Consider the following 21410-nt stretch of genomic DNA (forward strand, 5'->3'; position numbering starts at 1 on the left):
AAATTGAATTTATTTTAAATATATTTAACTATAAGAACATTCACACTTCCCTAGTCCTAATTGCAGGGAGAATTAGTACAGAACTAAACCTATTTTAACAAGTTGGCTTGTCATTAATGTCAAGAAAAAAAAATACTGAAGAGCTTGATCAGCTATTGCTGCTAAATACTACAAGATTTAATTGAATTCAGCATCTTCAATTTATATAGAATATTTTAAGTTCTTTAATAAGAATATTTAATTGATGAAGATTAGATATGCCTCATGAAATTTTATTAACAAGATGAACTTGTCCAGAAGTCTCTTTTCATGGACAATTTTAAGTAAATATTGCTTTGTGCCAGCTTAAACTTTTATATAGTTCAAAAATTAGGAAGTCTAAATTAATGATTGTTCAACTATTGAGGATATACATATAACAAGACAAAGTCAAGGCTTATTTTTAGTAGTTTTAGATAGTTTTGTAAGAGAAATGAATATCATAAAACTCATTGTATCACTAGCATGTGCATAAACATCCATAATTAAATCTATGTTTTGGGATTCTTTTTTCAAAATTAAATCCAGTTTTGTTTTTCTGAAATGGATTATACCACATTGATATGTGGAATTCACTGATATGGTCAATGTAGGTCAGACTCTTGGACATAGAGCAGGGGGGACAAGGGTGGAGCGTTCTTCTGGAGGGGCACTCTGAGGTATCAGCACATTATCAGGTTCTGAGTGTGAGTTCTCAATCCCAAGTAATACCTCTTACATATCATATGCTGCAATATTGTATATTGTCTCTTAAAAATCTGAGACATACATTATAGAAAATAGTCAATGAACTATTAAATCAATACATTATTGATTTAAGCCATGATATTGATGGTTTTTTTCTGTAGAAAAAAATAACTGAACAATGACTTTGTTTCTTCATCAAGTTGAGAAATTTGTTACAGTGCAATTATAATTTGTTATTGGCAAGAGCATAACTTGCTTACATTTTTGAAATCATATAGAGATTCTGATTAGGGAATCTCAAGAGTTTTTTTAAAAAAGTTTTAGAGTCTTAATAATCCATGTTCAATCAATAGCTAAGTGACACATACGCTACTCAGGGGAACTGAGGTTGAGTTTTTATTTTGATCAAAGAAAAATTGTCCTCATCTGGTGAAGTGGGAAAAACAGAAGCTTTAATGGTGACTTGTATTTCACTAGTCAACTCATAGTATTGGCTTTGGCTACCATGTGGTTTTACAGTCACATTGATGTGGCATTGAAGAAAATCAACTCTGCGGCATCAATCAGTACTCTAACCAATATTAATCAGCACTGTGGGTTGACATTTCAGGCTGCTGTAGACATTTCAACATGGCCACTTTACCTTTGCCAAAGAAATTCAATTTTTCTCAACTGCTGCAAGATAGTGGGTCTTTGAGAAGAATTGAATGAAAGAAAAAGAACAAATATGATATAGGCTTATCCCTCTTGCTCTTATTCACATGTGCATTCCATCCTCTTTGAATTCATCTTACCAAACAGGACTGCATGAATGATTAACTCTAAAATCCTGTGATTTCTAAACTTAGTGGATTGGGGCACCATAGCCCTGTTCAAACCTTTATATGTCAGTAATAGCACATGAAACACCAGGATATAGAAGAGTCTGTGGCCTGTCCTATTCCTTTGATTTCTTGGCCTCATTCCTTTTTATAACTCTTCAAAGTCTTCTAGACTTACATTGGTAGATTTAGTAACTTCATCTATGATGTGAAGTAATAGAATAATAAAAAGTAAGAGATGAGAGAAATCTCAGTGATAATCTAGTACAAATCCTAATTTTAAGGATGAGGAAAATGAGATCCAGAGACTTATTAATTAGATAGAGGACACAGTTATTAGTGGCCAGAATACCAGAAGCCAGCTCAAAATATTAGAACACTTGGAACAAACCAAAACTAAGAAATTATCTCTTGGTATCCAATGAATAGCTTTTTTCATTATTTCCTATTGACTCATAAAAAGTGAAACTTACAGATAATTTTTATACCTACCTGAAAAAATTTATCTAAGAAAGTATTTAAATAAAAACCAAAAGAGATAAAAGGAAAGGATTGTACTGCTAGAAATGATACATATTCTTACTTTATACAGTGGGGCCTTGACTGACGAGTTTAATTCGTTCCGTGATGGAGCTCATAACTCAAATTACTCTTATGTCAAATCACTGTGACATTCGCTGCGCCAACTAGCTGTGGGGTATCTAAAGCTGGCTCATAACCCGAATTTTTTTGAGCTTGCAACTCAAGGCAAAAAATCGGCCAAGAGATGGCTCGTATCTCAAAAAAACTCGTTAGTCGGGACACTCGTAAGTCAAGGCCCCACTGTACCTAAAGTAGCCAATGATTATATATCAGAAATAATGACATCAATTATAATTTCTATTATAACTTCAAAACGGGGTACTTCTTTAATCATGTAACCTTCAAGTGTTTGAAAGATAATAGATAATATATTTCTTTCAAGATTTTTATAACTATTGAGAGTAAGGAGAAAAACTTGTTTCAAATATATTTTTGTTTTGTGGAGAATTGTTAAATATTTTGCTTTTAGTAAAAAAAATAATGGTTAGACGCATGGAATCCCAGAATTGGAAGGGTATGTAGAGATTTCTAGCCTAGCTTCCTACCCCAAATAGAAATCCTTTCTGCAGTGTCTCTGAGAAGCAGTCCTGTGGTCTCTGCTTGCATATTTCCAGTAATAAGAAACACACTATTTGTGAAACAGCACTTTTTACCAAGACGTCATAAAATTCTTCCATATTGAGCATGTCAGCCACCCCGTCCTTAAAACTTCAGCTCAATAGTATTAGTTGTTCCCTCTAAAGCAAGGGAAAAAAGTTTGTTCTCTCTTTTTTTTTTGTAGTCATCGCACAAACATTTAGAGATTGCTATTCTATCTACTCTAAGTGTTCTCTTCTGTTGCACCAGTACTTCAAGTTTCTGTAGTAGTTCCATGTAAAGCATGACTTTGGGATTCCCAGCCATTTTTGTAGTTCCTCTGAAGGTTGTGATTTCTGAATGTACCCCTAGAAATTGATGCTCACATAATGATTATGGGTCCCCAATATTTTCCTATATATTTCCGGTATGGTTAGTTTTCTATGTGCTTGGATTGTGGCATCAAATTTCCAGTATAGTCCTAGTTCATGTTGATCTTGGGGGTAAATAAAATATTCCAGATGTTTTCAACATGACCCTTGTTAAAGCATCTTCTTAATCCTGGTGAAATTTGGTCCATGAAACTTAATGCAGAACTCTAGATTTTTCTCTGCTAATTTTTTTTATGGTTTGTTCCCGGTGCTCTAGCATTTTGAGCTGGCATCACTTGTGGGTATTCTGGAGTTTAGCCTCAGTAAGGATAGACCCTGGCATGGTCTCTAGTAAAAATTCTGGGCGTGAGCTTGGATGGTGGGATATTCTAGCCTTTAAAGGATTATACTGATAAGAATAAAAAGGTATCAAAAGAAGAGTGAGGCAGAAAAGGAAAAGTTTCTTAAGTCAAAGTTCACTAATTTGTAGTTTTGTCTAGAGACAGCTAGGAATAGGGCATTTTAAATAGATATATTGATATTTTATTAGATAGAGCCCATCATTTATGCTAAAAATATGCCTTAAGAGTATATTAGGGGTGAATTAGTCAAAGAATCTCTGTTATTCTGATTTAAAATTATTTTAGACCAGGGTTTTTCAACTTCAGCATTATTGACATTTCAGGCCAAAATTTCCTTGTTATGGCAAGTTTTCTATTGAGTTGTATATTGTTTAATGGCAACCCTGACCACTACCTACCAGATGCCAGTAGCACCCCTAACCTAGTTGTGGCAACCAAAAATATATCAGATGCTGCCGAATATCCTCTGGGGAGATAAAATTGCCCTTGGTTGAAAATAACTGGTCTAATTCAGTAATTAATAAATTACAGCAACCATGATAAAACATAGTCTATTAAATTTGTTGCTACACAGCAAACAGTAAACATTAATTTTAAGGAGCATGACCACTGCTAACACATTTTATGCTCATTTTTGTGCATAGTCTATATGAGGGATTGCCATTTTTTAAACCTACTGTCTTTATGCCATTAGAAGGACTTCATAAATATTTATGTGCACAATTCTCAAAATCTTTATTTATTGATCCAATAAGTAAATATTCGCTGAGCATAGTATATGTTCCCAGTACAATTATCCACATTGGGGTTACAGCCATAAATAAGACAGAGGAAAATCCCTACCTTCATAAAGCATGCATTAATGTGTGTGTGTGGATGTGTTCTGGAAGTGAGCATGAAAAAAACAATGAAAATTTAAAAAAGTCATATAGGGGTTTGAAGTTATTGAGATATTATAAAGAACACAAAAGTAGGATAATGAATAGAATAAAGAAGGTGAGTGTGCTGTTGTAAATTGATGTAGAGGACAGCCTGTTTGAGATTACATGTTAGCAGAGAACTGATTGATATGAAAAAATGAGCCATGAAAATCCTTGAGAAAGAATATTTTAGACAGAGGAAAGAACATTCCTATAGGTCAAATTTCATCCTTCTCCAAATTTATATTTGGTGGTCCTAATCCCCAGTACTAAAAAATGTGACTGTATTTTGAGATAGAGCTTTTAAAGAGGTAATTAAGGAAAATGAGGTCATATGGGTGGCCTCTAATCCAATATGACTGTTGTCCTTATAAGAAGAAGGTATTTGCCCGGCCAGGGTGACTCAGTGGTTGAGCATCAACCTATGAACCAGGTGGTCATGATTTGATTTCGATTAGTTACATGCCTGGGTTGCAGGCTCAATCCCCAGTACAGGGTGTGCAGGAGGCAGCCGAACAATGATTCTCTCTCATCATTGATCTTTCTATTTCTTTCTCCCTCTCCCGTCCTCTCTGAAATCAATATATATATATATATATATATATATATATATATATATATATACACACACACACACACAATATATATATATATATATATATATATATATATATATATATATATACACACACACACACACACTAGAGGCCCGGTACACAAAAATTTGTGCACTCGGGGGGAGGGGGTCCCTCAGCCCAGCCTGTGCCTTCTCGCAGTCTGGGACCCCTTGGAGGATGTCCACCTGCTGGCTTAGGCCTGCTCCCTGGGGGATCGGGCCCAAGCTGGCAGTCAGACATCTCTCTGGCAGCCTTGCAGCCCTCGGGGAATGTCCACTTGCCAGTGGGGAGCAGGCCTAAGCTGCAGTTGGACATCCTTAGTGCTGCTGAGGATGCGGGAGAGGCTCCCACCACTACTGCTGTACTGGCAGCCATCAGCCTGGCTTGTGGCTGAGCAGAGCTCCCCTTGTGGGAGCTCATTGACCACCAGGGGGCAGCTCCTGCATTGAGCATCTGCCCCCTGGCAGTCAGTGTGTGTCATAGTGACCAGTCATTCTCAGTTGTTCTGCTGTTAAGGTCAGTTTGCATATTGCCCTTTTATTATATAGGATATATACTAGAGGCCTGGTGCATGAAATTCATGCATAGGGCGGGGGTGTGTCCCTCAGCCTGGCCTGCACCATCTCGCAATCTGGGACATCCCTCTCTCAATGCAGGACTGCTGGCTCCTAACTGCTTGCCTGCCTGCCTGATCGCCCCTAACCACTCGCTTGCCTACTTGATTGCCCCTAACCACTCACCTGCCTGCCTGATCACTCCTAACCATTTGCCTGCCTGCCTGATGCCCCCAACCACTTGCCTGCCTGCCTCCTCTTTCCTAATCACCTCTGCCTGCCTGTCTGATCTCCCCTATCCACTAGCCTGCCTGCCTTATTGCCCCTAACCACTCTGCCTGCCTGCCTGATTGCCCCTAACCACTTGCTGGGGAGTGGGGCCAGCCGGGGTGAGGGGCCGTGGTCCTTTTGGTCTCTGGTCATTCTGCTATTTCGGTCACTGTGCTTTTATTATATAGGACATTTTGAACAGGGGATTTGGACACTGACACATATAGAGACAGCCATGTGAGAACATGGGGAGAAGTAGCATCTGCGAGCCAAACCTGCTGATACTTTGATCTTATATCTTTGAACTGGGAGGAAATGGAGTTCTATTTTTTAAGTCATCCAGAACGTGGTATTTTGTTATGGCAGCCCTAGAAAATCAACAAGCAAATCAACAGGTAAGAGCTGGGTATGTTTGTGAGCAACAGGTAGGACAGAAAGAAATCTGGGGAGAGTAGTAGAAGAGGGGATTGTAAAGAAGGACAAGGGCCAGATCATTTGCTGATACAGAGGCTGGATTTTGTTCTTAGTAAATGTGAACAGGTTTTAAGGCAGGGAATTGACATGAGTGATTTACATTTAAAGAAGGCCCTATGACTGCAGCATGAAAAATAGACTTTGAAGAGCTAGAGCAGAAGCAGGAGGTGGGTTAACAGGCTGTGCAGTAGCCCACATAAGAAGAGAACATGACGTGGACCTGGCTGCTGGTGGTGGAGTCTGTGAGAACTGATTGGGTTCAGGGAATGTTCTGATGGTAGAGCCAACAGATCTTGCTGGAAGTACTATGTAAAGAAAAGAGAAGCAAATACGAATCCTAGTTTTGTACCTAAGTAAAAGGGCTAAGGATGGTTCTGTTTTCTGAAGTGGGCAAACTTGAAGGAGAAATTATCCTAACCCTTAAACGTAGGTTGCTATGTTGTTATATGCACATGAAATACTATTTCTTTGTTTGGAAAATTTAAATAATAATATTTCTGGGAAAACTTAAACAATAAAGGAGTAAGAAGTATATGAAAAAAAATTTCTCCCTTTGTAATCTCATTCCTCAGAGATGAGCATTATTAACAACTAATGGCATTTCTTTCTACACCTTTCAAGGGTATATTTGACCTCTCTCTCTCTCTCTCTCTCTCTCTCTCTCTCTCTCTCTCACGCACACACACACATTTCTTAGAAACTGATTAATAAAAAGTGCCAGAATTCTCAAAAATGATATAATTCAATGGAATGTGCATTTATATCCCCCTCCTCTTTTTTTTTTTAATTTTAAGGGAGCTTGTTAGAATAGCATGTAGAAGGTCAGATAGTGGGTGGTAAAACCACCACTTTGAGGAAAAGAGAGCAGTATTCTCAATGGCAGTGGTTGCTGTTATTCTGGGCTTCAGATCCTGGATCTTTGTTTTCAACTGGATTTGGTTTTTATTAAGGTGAATTTTGTTCAATGAATTTAAATCTTATTTGTCTGTAATTTTATAAGTGAATCTTTTGGGGGGGGACTGGTAGGGAGTTATAAATACAAATGATAGAGTAATTTCTTATTTGATTAACTATTATTATTTTAAAGTCTCTAGGTCTTTTTATGTAGTGATCTATTTTTTCTGACATTTTTATATGATTAAACCAAATGTGAACAAGGCAATTCAAGAAACCAAATTTACTTGCTGAATTCACTAAGTCTCTAGATGGGAAAAACAGAAATGAACAGATTCCATATAAAACATACAAAGGAAAGGACAAAATAAAGTTAAAAATTTTCATCTGAAATAGTTTAGCAGATTAAATATTGTTAACCCTTAGAGGCACCATAAAATGAGATACAATTTATGTGTGTGGCCATGCTATTATAAGCATTGTAATATCTATATATATAAAAGCCTAAGCAACCGGCTGATCAGCCAATCGTCTGGTAGGTATGATGTGCACTGACCACCAGGGGGCAGATGCTCAACACAGGAGCTGCCAAGAGACAGAAACTTTGCAGAGTGCCTTCTCACACTCCGGGGACCCCTCAGGGGATGTAGGACTGCTGGTTTTGGCCTGGAGGGACCCTACCTGTTGGAGGGACCCCACTCACTCTGCAGATGCCCTTCGAGCCCTGGTGCCACCCCAGGTGTGGCTGGCTGGGGAGGTACCACAGGAGGTTGGCTCCAGGAGTGTCCAGCCCATCTTGCCTAGTCCCGCCCTGCCAGCCTCCTTCTAATTAATTTCCTTTTAATGTGCACAAATCCATGCATCGGGCCTCTAGTCTTTGTATAATGCTGGAACCAAAGTTGTCAATCATAAACCACCTGATTCTCCATAAACCTCGTATTCTTTCTGGTTCTTCTTCTTTTCCATCCCCATACAAGAAGAAATATATTCTAGAACAATGAGCTACACAGAGCTCTCAAAGAGAACGAACTAATTCAGAGGATCAAATACAGCCCTGGGGGGAAGGAAACAGATGACATAACCTAAATGGTCTTTGGAAAGAGAAGTGATGTGTCTATGCCAGTCACTATGATAAGCTTTTAACACCGACATCTCATTTAGTCCTTACATCAACCCTGATGAATGTTATTATGTTAGTTCTCCTTATCTGTGGTTTTGTGTTCCCAGGTTTCAGTTACCCATGGTCCAAAAATTATAAATGGAAAATTCCAGAAACAAACATGTTATGAATATTAAGTTGTGCATCATTCTGAGTAGTGTGATGAAATCTCATGCTGTCCTGCTCCATCCTACACAGGACGTGAATCATCCCTTTGTCTATCTTGTCCTCGCTGTATAATTAGGTTATCTCAGGAGCAGTAAAATTCATTACTCTTCCCTGAGCTGCTAATGATTTATTTTTGTAAATGGTTACAAAGTAATAATTTATTGCCATACATATATTTCTCTGACCACGTGTTAAAGTTGACGTGTATTATAACACAGAATTCAAACTTTCCTTCATTTCTTTACGTTAGCTAATGGAGCTTATCTGGGATACAACGGAAGGTATTTATGCAGACTAATTGGAAGATTAGGATGGTTAAATTCCTAGCTGTGTGGTTCCATATTAAGCAATGAATAGCATTTACACTATACATTATTTCTAAATCTTGCATTTTTATGGTACTTACAAGTAATTTATATGTCTACTATATTTCTCACAAATAACTTTGCCCAAATTATAGAAAGCTTTCTTCTACAAACAGGTTAGGTGTCAACTAGGAGTGTGATTTGTTTCTTCAGTTTTAAAACTGAAAAACATGGGAATAAAGTTTTAAAGATTTGAACTAATAAATTTTTGTTACCTATAATTCCCAGTTCCAAATCATTTAACAATTTCTCTATGAAGATCTTCAGTTGGCTGATTCACAATTTCTTTAAATTCTAGTTTAAAGAAAGGATAACTTTTGCCATTTAGACTGAGACAAATGTCTCCTCTCTGGAAGAAGTGGGGTAAGATGTAGACAAAGTTTTACTCAGAAAGGAAGAAGTAGGAGGCCAACTGGGGTCACGGGAAGGGGAAGATAAAGATCAAATATGTTAAGACTTCTGACTATGGCCTCAAATATCAGGGAACAAATTGTGTCTTTTAGTTTAAGAGAATATCAAAAGTAGAGAAATATTAAATCATTCCCTTTTGGGGAACTCAGAAAGTGACTGCTTCAGAGTGTGATTTCAAAGACATGGCGGGGGGCAGAAGTGGTGCACATTGGTGCAGCGGGAGTAGATGAGGCTGCCTGGGAGTTCTCAAGTTGACCTTGGACTCTGGCATTATGGAAGGGACCTGGGAATTCTGTCATGTTCTCAGGCAGAAATGGAATATACTTAGCGTTTGACTGGTAAACTTGAAAGAAGGGCTTATAGAAATAGAGGAAAATGGATGTTTCACAAGGACGAGAGAAAGGCAGACTTGTTGAGGCAGTAAACCTACTTTCCCTCCCGCTATCACCCAGATTCCTCTGGATGGAGAGGGAGTAAATTTGAATGACTAAGAATTTATTCAAAGAGACAGAGTAACAGAAAAGAGTCTCTTGTACTGGAGGATGTTGAGGCATTAATCAGCAAAGTTAAGATCTTATTCTCTTAGACCCGTGGTCGGCAAACTGTGGCTCGTGAGCCACATGCGGCTCTTTGGACCCTTGAGTGTGGCTCTTCCTAAGCCTTAGGAGTACCCTAATTAAGTTAGTAACAATGTACCTACCTATATAGTTTAAGTTTAAAAAATTTGGCTCTCAAAAGAAATTTCAATCGTTGTATTGTTGATATTTGGCTCTGTTGACTAATGAGTTTGCCGACCACTGTCTTAGACCATGTGATGAGGGCTTGTGAGGAAACAACAATAAATTTTCTTTGCTCATTTGTAAACCAATGCAGTCCTGTGATTCTGTTGACAACTTTTATCAGGCATCTTTAAAAATCCAGTCATTTTCCTAGGCCAGGACAACATTGATTCATTTAGCCCCTTCCTCTAATGTGGTAGGAAGCTCTTTAGCATCACTGTGAGCCCAGCGTCTCTCTCCCTGGCTTCTGGCCCAAGGCCCCTCCCCTCCCCTCCCTCCACACAGCTGGGGCATGGACGCTGGGCTCGTGTTGCCAGGGTGATGCTGCCAGCGTCCCGCCCCAGCCGCTATGGGCACCACCATCTTTGTCTAGGAGTGATGTTTAATTTACATACTACTCTTTTATTAGATACGATATGTTCTACTTGCCTAACACTATGCTATGTATCATAACAAATGAAGGAATAAAACAGTTTGTTATAACTTCCTAAAGGAGATACCACATATACCCATGACATATAGGAAAATGACTTTATGTGGCAGGTTATAATTTTAAATGCTTATCTGACCCTAGCTGGTTTGACTCAGTGAATAGAGTGTCAACCTGTGGACTGAAGGGTTCTCAGATTCAATTCCACTCAAGGGCACATGCCCAGGTTGTGGGCTCAGTCCCAGTAAGGGAGGTGCAAGAGGCAGCTGATCAGTGATTCTCTCTCATCCTTGATGTTTCTATCTCTTCCTCTCCCTTCCCCTCTGAAATAAATAAAAACCCATTTAAAAAAATGCTTATCCATATGATTACAGAAGTAGAAAAAGGGTTAGAGACAGGAGAGAATACTGCCAGCTGGTGTTATTTAGTCTTTATAACATACCTAGTATTATGTAAGGAGTTAGAAATACAAGAAGACAGAATTCTTATTCTTAAGCTCAGTATCTTCTAAACCAAGGAAGGCCTCAAATGAGAGGCACTATTTTGGACAGAAGAGTAGAACGTTACACAGCAGGGAGATCTCTCTCTCTCTTTCTCCCCATCCTTTCTATAAAAAAAAATCAATTAAAAAGCACACACACTTGAGATTTCTTTCTGCGCATGGCATCAGTGTGTTGCCTGGTAGAAAGATATTTTTTTTTCTTGTTCCTGTTAGGTTTCTAAGGTTTTCACTCTTAGCTTTGTAACTCTTATATTCTTCCTGTGTTACACTGACAGCGCCCGATATACATGGGTTCCAATACTTTTAACACTTGTCCCTTTATCAACCAGTTCTCAATCATGTGGAAGGACGGAATTGTGAGCCACACTGTGGCGTGGAATAATCACGGCCATAGGTTTTTCAGTCACTTGACACAGGAAGGTATTATTTACCTTCATATCATATTAGATACCATTCCCTAATTTTATGGGAGGAAACCCAGGTGTAAAGCAGTTGCCTAACATCACATTGAATGCGTGGAAGGCTGGGACCCACGCTCCAGTCCCCTGATGCTTGGTAGTGGCTTTTCCACTCAATCAGCGCCTCAGGAATGGGCTCCTAGGACACTCATTCTGGGAGGTTTTCATTGGGTTTCCCAGAACAAAGGGTCCTGGGGAGGAAAATGCTTTTGGGAGTTCTGCATGCTAAATCTTTTCTGGGCCTAAACTGGCAGTCAGACATCCCCCTCGCAATCCGGGACCCCTGGATCCTAACCACTTGCCTGCCTACTGGCTTGATCGCCACCTAACCGCTCCCCTGCCAGCCTGATGGCCCCCAACTCCCCTCCTCTGCCTGCCTCATGGCCCCCAACTCCTTTCCCCTGCCTGCCTCATGGCCCCCAACTACCCTCCCTGACCAACCTGAGGGCACCCAACTGCACCCCCCCACTGGCCTGCTTGCCCCCTACTCTCCCCCCCTCCCCCTGCCATCCTGATTGCCCCTAACTGCCTCTGCCTTGGCCCCACCACCATGGCTTTTCCAGAAGGACATCTGGAAGGTCTCCAGGTCTAATTTGAATATTACCCTTTTATTAGTATAGATATTAAATTGTTAAAATGACCCATTTTCAGAGGAAAGCTTTTCTTCGTACACCTTTCTTCTAATGGGAAGTTATTTTTCCTCAGCACCACTTTGGGATGGCCTCACTATCCTTTATCCTCATTCTGGAATTAGGGTAGCCAATGGCTTTCCTGGGTGCAGTTAAGGCGAGGAGGATCAGAATTCTTTCTGAGAAGAAAAGTCAAATGGCTTCACAGCAGGAAATAACTGTAACCTCTATTTTGTTGAGTGCCACCAGACTGATGAGGTATATGTGGGCTGAAGCATAAGCGAAGTATATCTTATTTCTCATTTACAAAAAGCAGTATGGCTCTCGGTTAGAGCTGGTATTTGGTGTCGGCTAGTCTGGTTCTTGTATAGCTCTGCCATTTAGCAGTTCTGTCATCTTGGGGAAGTTATTTAAGCTATTTGAGCCTCTATTTCCCCATCTGTAGAATGGGAACAATAATTCTTAAATCTCAGAATTTTTGTAAGGATGAAATACCATCACATAGAACCTACAGCATATCACATATAATGCACAATATGTGTGTTTATATAGCCATCCAAACATAATTTTCATGTGATATACTTCCTTCTAGCTTTTTACAAAAATATATTGTTCCATAATTGTAATCGATGATGTATTATTATCAATAGTAATTAAATCATAATGGGTTTAATGTTCCATTTAGTTTTCATAATTAACATTTTTAATGCCTGCATAATATTTCATCAAGATAACAGAATTCGGCTGATCATTCCTCTATTTGTGACATTTTGATCATTCTCAGCCATCCAATGACCTGCTCACATAAACTAAGGTTACTTTTCATGCAAACGAAACAAAACAAATGAACAACCCTTACTCATTCATACTATTTGTCAAATTTGCACTCAGTATTTTCATAAGGAACTGCATTTGGGATTCCTGTTACAGGGATGGCTACACTTTGCAGAGGCTACTTAATATTTTCTTGAGTTTTGATAGTCTGAGTGGCGTTGACATATAACGTAATCCTTTCTTAGGGCAGATGGTACAGCCTGCTCACACAGGCACGCTCCTCAGTTGTTATCATTTCACATCCTTTACGTTCAGAAATGGACCAGGGAGAGACCAAACCACGCCAAACTCCCACCTCAGAGAAACACTGCCTATTATCAGGCACTCCTTGAAATAAGTTAGGCCATATCAGCCGGTCTGCTGAAATGAACTTCCAGGGCTGGTTACGTGTTTCTGCTGTGCTCCTCTTCTGGCCATCCTATCAGTCTTACCCTGAGTGTTGCTATTAATAAAAGAATACCCCTTTTCTTCCCCACTCAAAAGAGGCCTAGTATGCCTCTGCAATTTCTGGATCCCCAAACCCGTCCCCCACCCCTCGCCCCTAATTGAATCCACCTGCACTATAATTACTAGTTTCATTCTCCTTCCTGCCTGCATTATTATAGGTTTTGACAAAATATGAGATATTCATGCTCATTTTATTCACTGGACTTTCTAGTTGTGGTTATGGAATACATATAGAAATGGCTTGACTACAGAGCAATTTGCCGTCTAACTTAGCTACCAAACAATGCCACGTTATCTACTTTGGGATCTTATTTATATTAGAAATAAAAGTTTATTGAAGTTTAAAAAGCTTTGCTCTCGCAGAGTGAGACATGCACTAAATTCGGTATTTCAATTTATCCCACCAAGGTTCATTTTCCAGAGTATACGGCGAGGTTAAGCTTTGTGTACCTTTCTTGGAGGGCCAAGTCCAGCTCGCCTATATTTGCAACCCTACGGGAAATGGTCCCTGCACAAACTTCATATTTTAAAATGGAAAGGAAGAAAAGCACTAGCTCTCAAAAGGCTCTTTTCAGAAAGGCTGAAATGATGAAACGTGAATATTTTCTTAAATGTTTGGCCTCGTGGTATATTTACATTAGGAACCCACTGTTTTCTCTGAGCCCTCCAACTTTTATTTTAAGACCTATATCATTCTGAAGCTATAAGTGAACTGCCGAGGGATGGAATTTTACAGGATGTGCTGCGGACAGGGTGCGGGCAGAGGAAAGCATATGTTTTCACACTTTAAGTTGTTAGGGGAAAAAGGGTATTTGAGCATAAATTGGCATTAGAAGGCAGGAAAGTCTTGGTTGTTCGGAAAATAAAGAAGTCTGCTCTGTTGAACCACAATGTTTGAGTCCTTCAAAACCATGTGCAATATATTTTGTTCATGTTTCACATTGTTAAGCAAACTTGTAGGAAGCGTTGGGAAAATGGGATCTTGTGACCCCAGATTGAAGCGGGATTTCCACGGGCGCTTTCATTTTCCACTGCGGTGCGAGCGCCGCGATATCCCTTCTCCCCCAGCAAACATTTCCATAAGCAGCTTGCTGCCATCTGAACCTTATTTAATGTTCTACTCATCTGTTTGCTGCCCTCTAAAGCTGGTCCCTCTCCTACCTTCCCTAGGTTAAGCTCATCAGCATGTTCTCATCCCGCAAACATAATAGCTTGAAACTAATTTTGACTTCTTCCCCCTCCCATCCAAAGAGTCACCAAGCCCTTAGTGATCTGACCTTTATTCTATCTTTCCCAGGTCTCTGACCCCTCTGGGGCATCCCCACAGCCCCGTGTCACATTATGCCTTGGAAATAGCACACATCTGATCCAGAATGGGCTTTGGAGTTAGACATCCTAGGATCAAATCCAAACCATGGCATTCACCGGCTTGGGTAACTACAACAGGGTCGGTACAGCTACTTATAGGACTGGAGTAACTGTGCAGAATCATATATGTAAAACACAATGTTTGATACAAACCAGAGTCTGTGAAGAAAAGTTAAGATTATTCATCAGTCTCCTTTTTGATGCTCCCCTCCCTTCCAAGTTCACCACCACCAAGTCAGTCTAACTAAAACACCTCCAACATATTAGCCCTACCTCCTGGACTCCCCAGTACTCACTGGCAGCCCAAAGCCGGACTCTAGCTGCCTGGTTAGTGTTCTGCATACTTGATTACTGCACTCGAGCCAACCGCGTTTTCAGTCCTCCAAAACAGGTTTGTGTTTTCCCATCTTTCATGCTCTCCGAATGTGGGCCACACTGTCCTAGTCACCTGGAGCACCTTCTCTCTGGAAGTCCTTTCCACCTATCCAAATCTTATAAGGATACAATCAAGTCCAATTATTTCTGCAAAGTCACCCCTAACCATGGTCACCATCTGAACTCCAATAGCTCTTAACGTTAGTCACTAACTTCTTAGGAAGTTAATCACCTCATGCCTATGACATGGTGTTCCATCTTTATTGAGGTGTACTATTGCTATTTAACTTTTCACATATTTATTTCTTACTCCTTCAATCATTTCCTTAGTTCACTGGAGGCAGAAAGCAGGAAGTTTACTGTGTTATGTCTGTTGTAGTTTCTGGCATTTAGTCAAGTTGACAGCTTAGTTGGATCATTTAAGGGGATAGCGTGATTTATGTCTGACATTAAGATATTTTGTGTTAATATCTGGGACATAACTTTTTAGAGAAATAAAGCTGAGGTGCACTTGCTTTGTGCCAAGTACTGAGCTGGGTAACGGGGATGGAGAGGTTGATACTGTGCTTTCTTAAGGACCTGGCGCTGGGAGAGATGCCCACGAATCAGTACATGCAGGAGGGCTGTGTGTCAATTACTGGTAGGCACACCTGTGCACAAGGCAGGTGGCTGTCCTTTCTACACGAGGAGGTGGGATGGCGACATGGGAGCAGAGGAGGTACCGGAGAGCTGGTTCTTAAAGAGTGAGGAGTACTTTGCTCCAGGAAAGAATGTGTGTGCTTGTTGGTGGGTGGGAAGTAGAAAAAAAATATCCTTTGATGTACATGACAATTCATAAAAAGAAGTTTATAAATAGAAAACAAGAATTCGTTAAGAATGTACAAATATTTAAAAATAATGAATAACTAAAGTTTACTTTCCAAAAATATGTTCACACCAACTTTCTTCTATTCTCCTTTCTCTTTCCTCCCTCCGTCCCTCTCTCCCATTCTTCCTTCTTTCTGGAATAGTCTTAAAATCTGCTAGAATTTCTCAAGAACTTGCTGTGTGTCAGCCTTGATGCCAGTCCCGCCATCTCTGATCTCCTTTAGACCCGTATAGCTCTCTAAAGTCAGCACTACTCCTGATGAAGAGCCTCTGGTTCAGCAGTGAAAATAACTTGCTCAAAGTCAGCTGGTAAGTGGCACAGCTGGGGCTCTACACCCCTGTCTCCCAGGTCCTTGCCTTTAGTCACAAACAGAGCTGCCTCACTCTCTCCCTACTCTACTCCATGTGACTCAGTGTAGCATAAGTCCTGCCCTTTTAAAGTCCTAAATATTTTTCTGAGTTTCCATCCCAATTACATTAGCCCTGATTGAGACCCACACACCCACCTGGATAATTACCACAGCCTCCTGATGGGTCTGCAATGCTAGCCTTTCCCCAGTTACACCACAGGTGGCGGTCAAGGTGATATTCTCAGAAGGCTTCTAAGGTGTTCTATTGTCTACTAGACACTTTAGTCAGGGGATGCTGATGCTGATAGTCCAGAATACACATTGGCAATCACTGTCCTATAGGGTTCTGGTTGAATTCAGAAGATCCAATGAAGCTGTGAAAGGTAGGAATCTGGCAGGGGGAAGATTGAAGACAGATGGTAGTGACTGGAAAACCAAATGAATTCTTCTGCATTTACCTGGATATTTGGCATCACATGAATAGAGCTTGAGAATAAACATGCTCATTCCTATGCAAGGTTGGTGTATGTACAATAACAGAATGTCTAAGGAGTGGGCGTTTGCATAATCCTTCAAAATCAGAATGGAAGTATGTGTTCAATTTTTTTTTACTTTGTTCTGAAGCTATTTTTGAAATATCTGGTTTTCCCAGGCTGTCAAATATATGTTTTATTAACATGGTTTAATAACGTAGTGGTAACGTAGTTAAACACTAGTTGGTTTGAGTCCTCCCTTATATAAAACTGGGTAGACATGATGGGAGAAGTTACATTTTTCTATCTTCCCACATTCCTTGCTTTGTTTACATTGAAGTTGAGAAAAACAATCACTTTCAGAAACCAGACCCTCTGGTGCCTGGTGCTCAACTGGCCTCCTTTGGGTGTGGGATGTGTGAGTGTGTAGGAATGTGCATTGTCACTCGAGGATCGGGACTCTTGAACCACTCTAACTAGAAAATTAAATAAATATAAATTAAAAATTAAATAAATTTAAATAAAAATGAAATAAATGCTTAAAGAATTATTATCTCTACCTTTTCTTCTTCTTCTTCAATCTATGTAGATATGTCCTGATCAGGCCATTGTGTGATATGAAAATGTTTCCTATGTTAGAAAGTAGAATGAGGTTAATGATGTATTCCTTTCTTTTAGTCGTTATTCTCTTTGAATGGAAAATATAAGAAGTTAAAGTAAAAATAAAATAATAAAAACTACACGACGTATTTAATTGTCTTACTCTCTATAAACAATTATGCAAACTTGTTCAAACTGTTCCTAAACAACTTGTTTTTGTATATTCATTCAAGCTTTAGTGTGAGTGTTTCCTCTTGTTTTTGATAAAGAGTGTTCATAAAGTGTCTACGAATGCATTCTTTTCCTTTGATTTTATTTTTTATAACTCTGAATCTGACCATGCTTTTTAAATTATGTGTTTGTCATGCTTGGCGGCTCATTCCATGTTTGGCCATTCCTAAGCTTCTGTAATTCTTTTGAGGGCTCCAGAAGGTTGTTGTGTGCCCTGACCTCCTGCTAGGTGAACGGCTTTTTTTCTCCCTCCAGATGTTTTCCAGTTCAAACTTTTATAGCCACAGTCTGTATACAAGTCATATATGAAAAGTGTCAAATATCATTGTCCAGCAGTAAAATTAGGACCCTTTTAAATTGGAGGGAAATGTTAACAAAGTGCAACTGTGTCTTGCCAGTGTTTCTCCTGGCGAGCTGGCTCAGAGACGGCTGTTTTCCCTTCAGCCATCTGTGCTTCCATAAACAATCCGCCCGCCGTGGTTTCTTCTCCTCACTCAAATTCTAGCAGCTGGATTCCCGTCTTCGCTCCTTTTGATGTTGTGACACCAGTAGCAGCACGGTCATGAATCTTGGTGCTTCTTTCTACTTTTAGGGATTAAATCACCAAAAATGTAGAATAAGTAGTTCACATGAGTCTCCCACATGGGGATTCTGCAATGCATGTGCTAAAGTAGGCCATTTGGGGCCTGATGAGAAAATGAAATAGAGTATTTTAAGCCTCACCCAACTTCATATGCCCATGTTTCTTCTCTATTTGAAAACAAGCTAATTCTTCTATTTAACATTAAAAATTTTTTATCTGTTGAGAAGTCCTCCTGTTCTTACTCTACCCCCCACTACCCATCACGTTAACTATTTCCAGCATCATGCACTTCAGCTCCTTGAATTCAGTTCAAAGAAAGTGCTTTCATAGACATCTAACTTTATTAGTATTTGTTGACCTCCTAACCCTTCATAGGAGGTCTTCAGATGTACAATTAGTTAGTGTACAGTGTATACACACACACACACACACACACACACACACACACACACACACATATATAATCTCTTCATTGATCACATCACACTTTTTGTTCCTGTTTAAATTCATTTATTGCACATTTTTTGTTTTTCAATGAAATCAAGTCATTACAAATTGTAGAACTTTTCAGAATATATCACATTTGCTCTTTTAAGAGTTAAAAAAATCTGATAGTGATTTTCTCATTAATATGTTCTTGCAAAAAGTTGTGTTGCAAAGTCTATATAACAACCTTTCTTTTAAGAAAAGGCAAATGTAATAAAGTAAGATATCATATAAACAAAAAGAAATTTAAAAATATCTCCCAAAGAGCTTTGTGAGCAGTTGCATTGGAAACCTGATAGTTGAACAACAAGCAGATGACCAGCAGAGAACACAATGATCTCACACACATTAAAAAAGTATCAGATGCCTAAATAATATTAAAAACCTGCAGATAAATATTATAATATTTGAACATTAAATCGTTTTTACTGTAATACCAAAGACCTGAATTTAACAAAACATTCAAGTGATTGGTCAATATTTTTTCTTTTCATTGACAAGCTTTGTTGATTTTGTAAGATAAAGATATTAAAAATGAGCTTGGCTATTAGTCTTGAGCTCTTTAATGTTCAGATGCTTTTGCTTTCATGTAGGATTATATTACTAAACTCAGGAAACTGTTTTCTTTTTTTCCTGAATAAACTGTTTCTTTTGAAGAAATAAACTATTCTTAAATTCTTGTGAAATATCAGTGAATTAATGAATTTTATAAATTATGTTGAGTGCCCAATATTTCATTCCTGGACCCAATTTTCACTTAACTAAAAGTTCCATGGGGGTCAGGGTCTATCTTATTCTTTATTGTTGCCCCAGTGCCAGCATGATAGGCACTCAGTGAATGGATGGGGAAAAGTGAATGAGTGTTGGTTGATGTTTTAAACTTATTATACTTAAGCAGGATTGTAGGAGACACAAAGACTAGGAATCAGAAGTTTTCATTCTGCCACTTGGCCAGTTGGATGGCTTTGAGTGAGGCACCAGATACCTGCTGTTTTTCTTAGTCATTAAATTAAGGGGTTTGAGTGGATGGCTTTTAAGTTCCTTTGCAACATTATTTTAGTATAATCTCTAGGAGGATCACCTCATTTATGCAATAAGTGTTTATTGAACACTTTGATAACACCATGCAGAAATCATTTACTCAATGATTCTGTAATTTATAGTATGAGTTAGAGGAAAAGAGGTGAGAAGTGTACAGTAAAGGGAGAGAGTAAAGAGGGTTGAAAGCCCAGAGGAATTGAAAGCAGACTTTATGTGATAGGAACATACTGGATGGTGGAGAAAGAGTATAGAGAGCAGTGGGAGAGGAAGAGTAGAGACAAATTAGGAGGGTGTTGTCATGGTCCAGAAGAGGGAAGAGGGAAGCTTGAACTAGGGTGGACAGTGGCACTTGTGAAAGTGAATGAGTTTGACACCTATTGTGTGTGTAGAACTGACAGTAGTTGGGATGGTTATTTTTAAAAATAATGAATGAGCCCTAACTGGTTTGGCTCAGTGGATAGAGCGTCAGCCTGTGGACTGAAGGGTCCCAGGTTCAATTCTAGTCAAGGGCATGTACCTTGGTTGCTGGCACATCCCCAATGGGGGTGTGCAGGAGGCAGCTGAATGATGTTTCTAACTCTCTATCCCTCTCCCTTCTTATCTGTAAACAATCAATAAAATATATTTAAAAAAAAAAGAATGATCAGGCACTATCAAGAGTGATTCTCAGAATTCCTGCTTCAGCAACTGGGGATGGCCTTGACTAAAGTGAAGAACATAAGTGGAATAGGAGACTAGTGTATTTTAAGGTTGACTGGTGAGCATCAAGTGGAGGTATTAAGTAGGCAGTTGGATGCATGGAGCTTAGAATTGATTCTAGGATGTAAATATAAATTTTGAGTCATCAGAATACATAGATGATATTAAAATTATGAGATTCGCTATAACAACAACAGCTATACCAAACCTTGAGCAACTCCAATATTGTTTGTTTCAAGAGGTACATATGCTATCTGACCTATTAGAATGACTCTTTTAGTTGAAATCATATACCAATTAGTCATTAATGGCCAAATATTTTAATGGCAAAATTATGGAAATATTTTGTGTCTTTTTTATCCACATGTTCCAAATATTGCAAAAAATATATTTGGATGAAAGATGCCTTTGATTAGAGACATATTTTTCCAATATATGTCTTTAGATTTGAATTTTCTCCCTGAAACTCAGTTGGGAGAAAGTTACATGTTAATATTTTTTGCTACTCAAATATAAGCTATAAAGCTTCGTATGTTTTGGATTGGAAATGTATCCTTAGTTTTATTTTTCTAAGAGGTTATACTCTTCCAGAGGCCTTGGAAAAAGTTCCACGGCTTAACTGGCCAGAAAACTTGGGCAAGAACCCTCTGAGTTCTTCACTTTCCCATGGTTGACTGCTCAAGGCAACTACATGAAAATTTGCGTTGCCTTACAGGAAGTCATAAAGGCTTTAGATTTAATTTTGAACAAAAGTTTGGGTCAATCTTCCAATCTCTAACATATTATTCACTTCTTCTCCGTCTCAGAATTTCATCCATTTGGTTAAGGAAGCCTATCACCTTTTAATCCCCTTCCTATTCCTACTTAGGTCCCCAGGAGAGGAGGATCCAGGCTGTGAGCACTGCAGATCCTTCCTGTGCCCACGAGATGCCGGTGCTGCCAAGTCACAGCCAATTCCTAGCACCTGTGTGTCCATCATCAGAGGTAA

At 39.1% G+C, this 21410-nt stretch overlaps 1 long non-coding RNA gene across 2 annotated transcripts in view; it reads left to right on the forward strand.

The window, feature by feature from the left end:
- The window catches only part of LOC118659737, a 104209-nt gene that overhangs the window by 30035 nt on the left and 52764 nt on the right, over positions 1-21410 (forward strand). For both annotated transcript variants that reach the window (XR_004968692.1, XR_004968691.1), the window contains exon 2: positions 21291-21406. This is a non-coding gene — a long non-coding RNA (uncharacterized LOC118659737). The remainder of the gene's footprint in view (positions 1-21290; positions 21407-21410) is intronic.

This window comes from Myotis myotis, unplaced genomic scaffold, assembly GCF_014108235.1.
Source record: "Myotis myotis isolate mMyoMyo1 unplaced genomic scaffold, mMyoMyo1.p scaffold_m19_p_7, whole genome shotgun sequence".
NCBI classification, from domain to species: Eukaryota; Metazoa; Chordata; class Mammalia; order Chiroptera; family Vespertilionidae; genus Myotis; species Myotis myotis.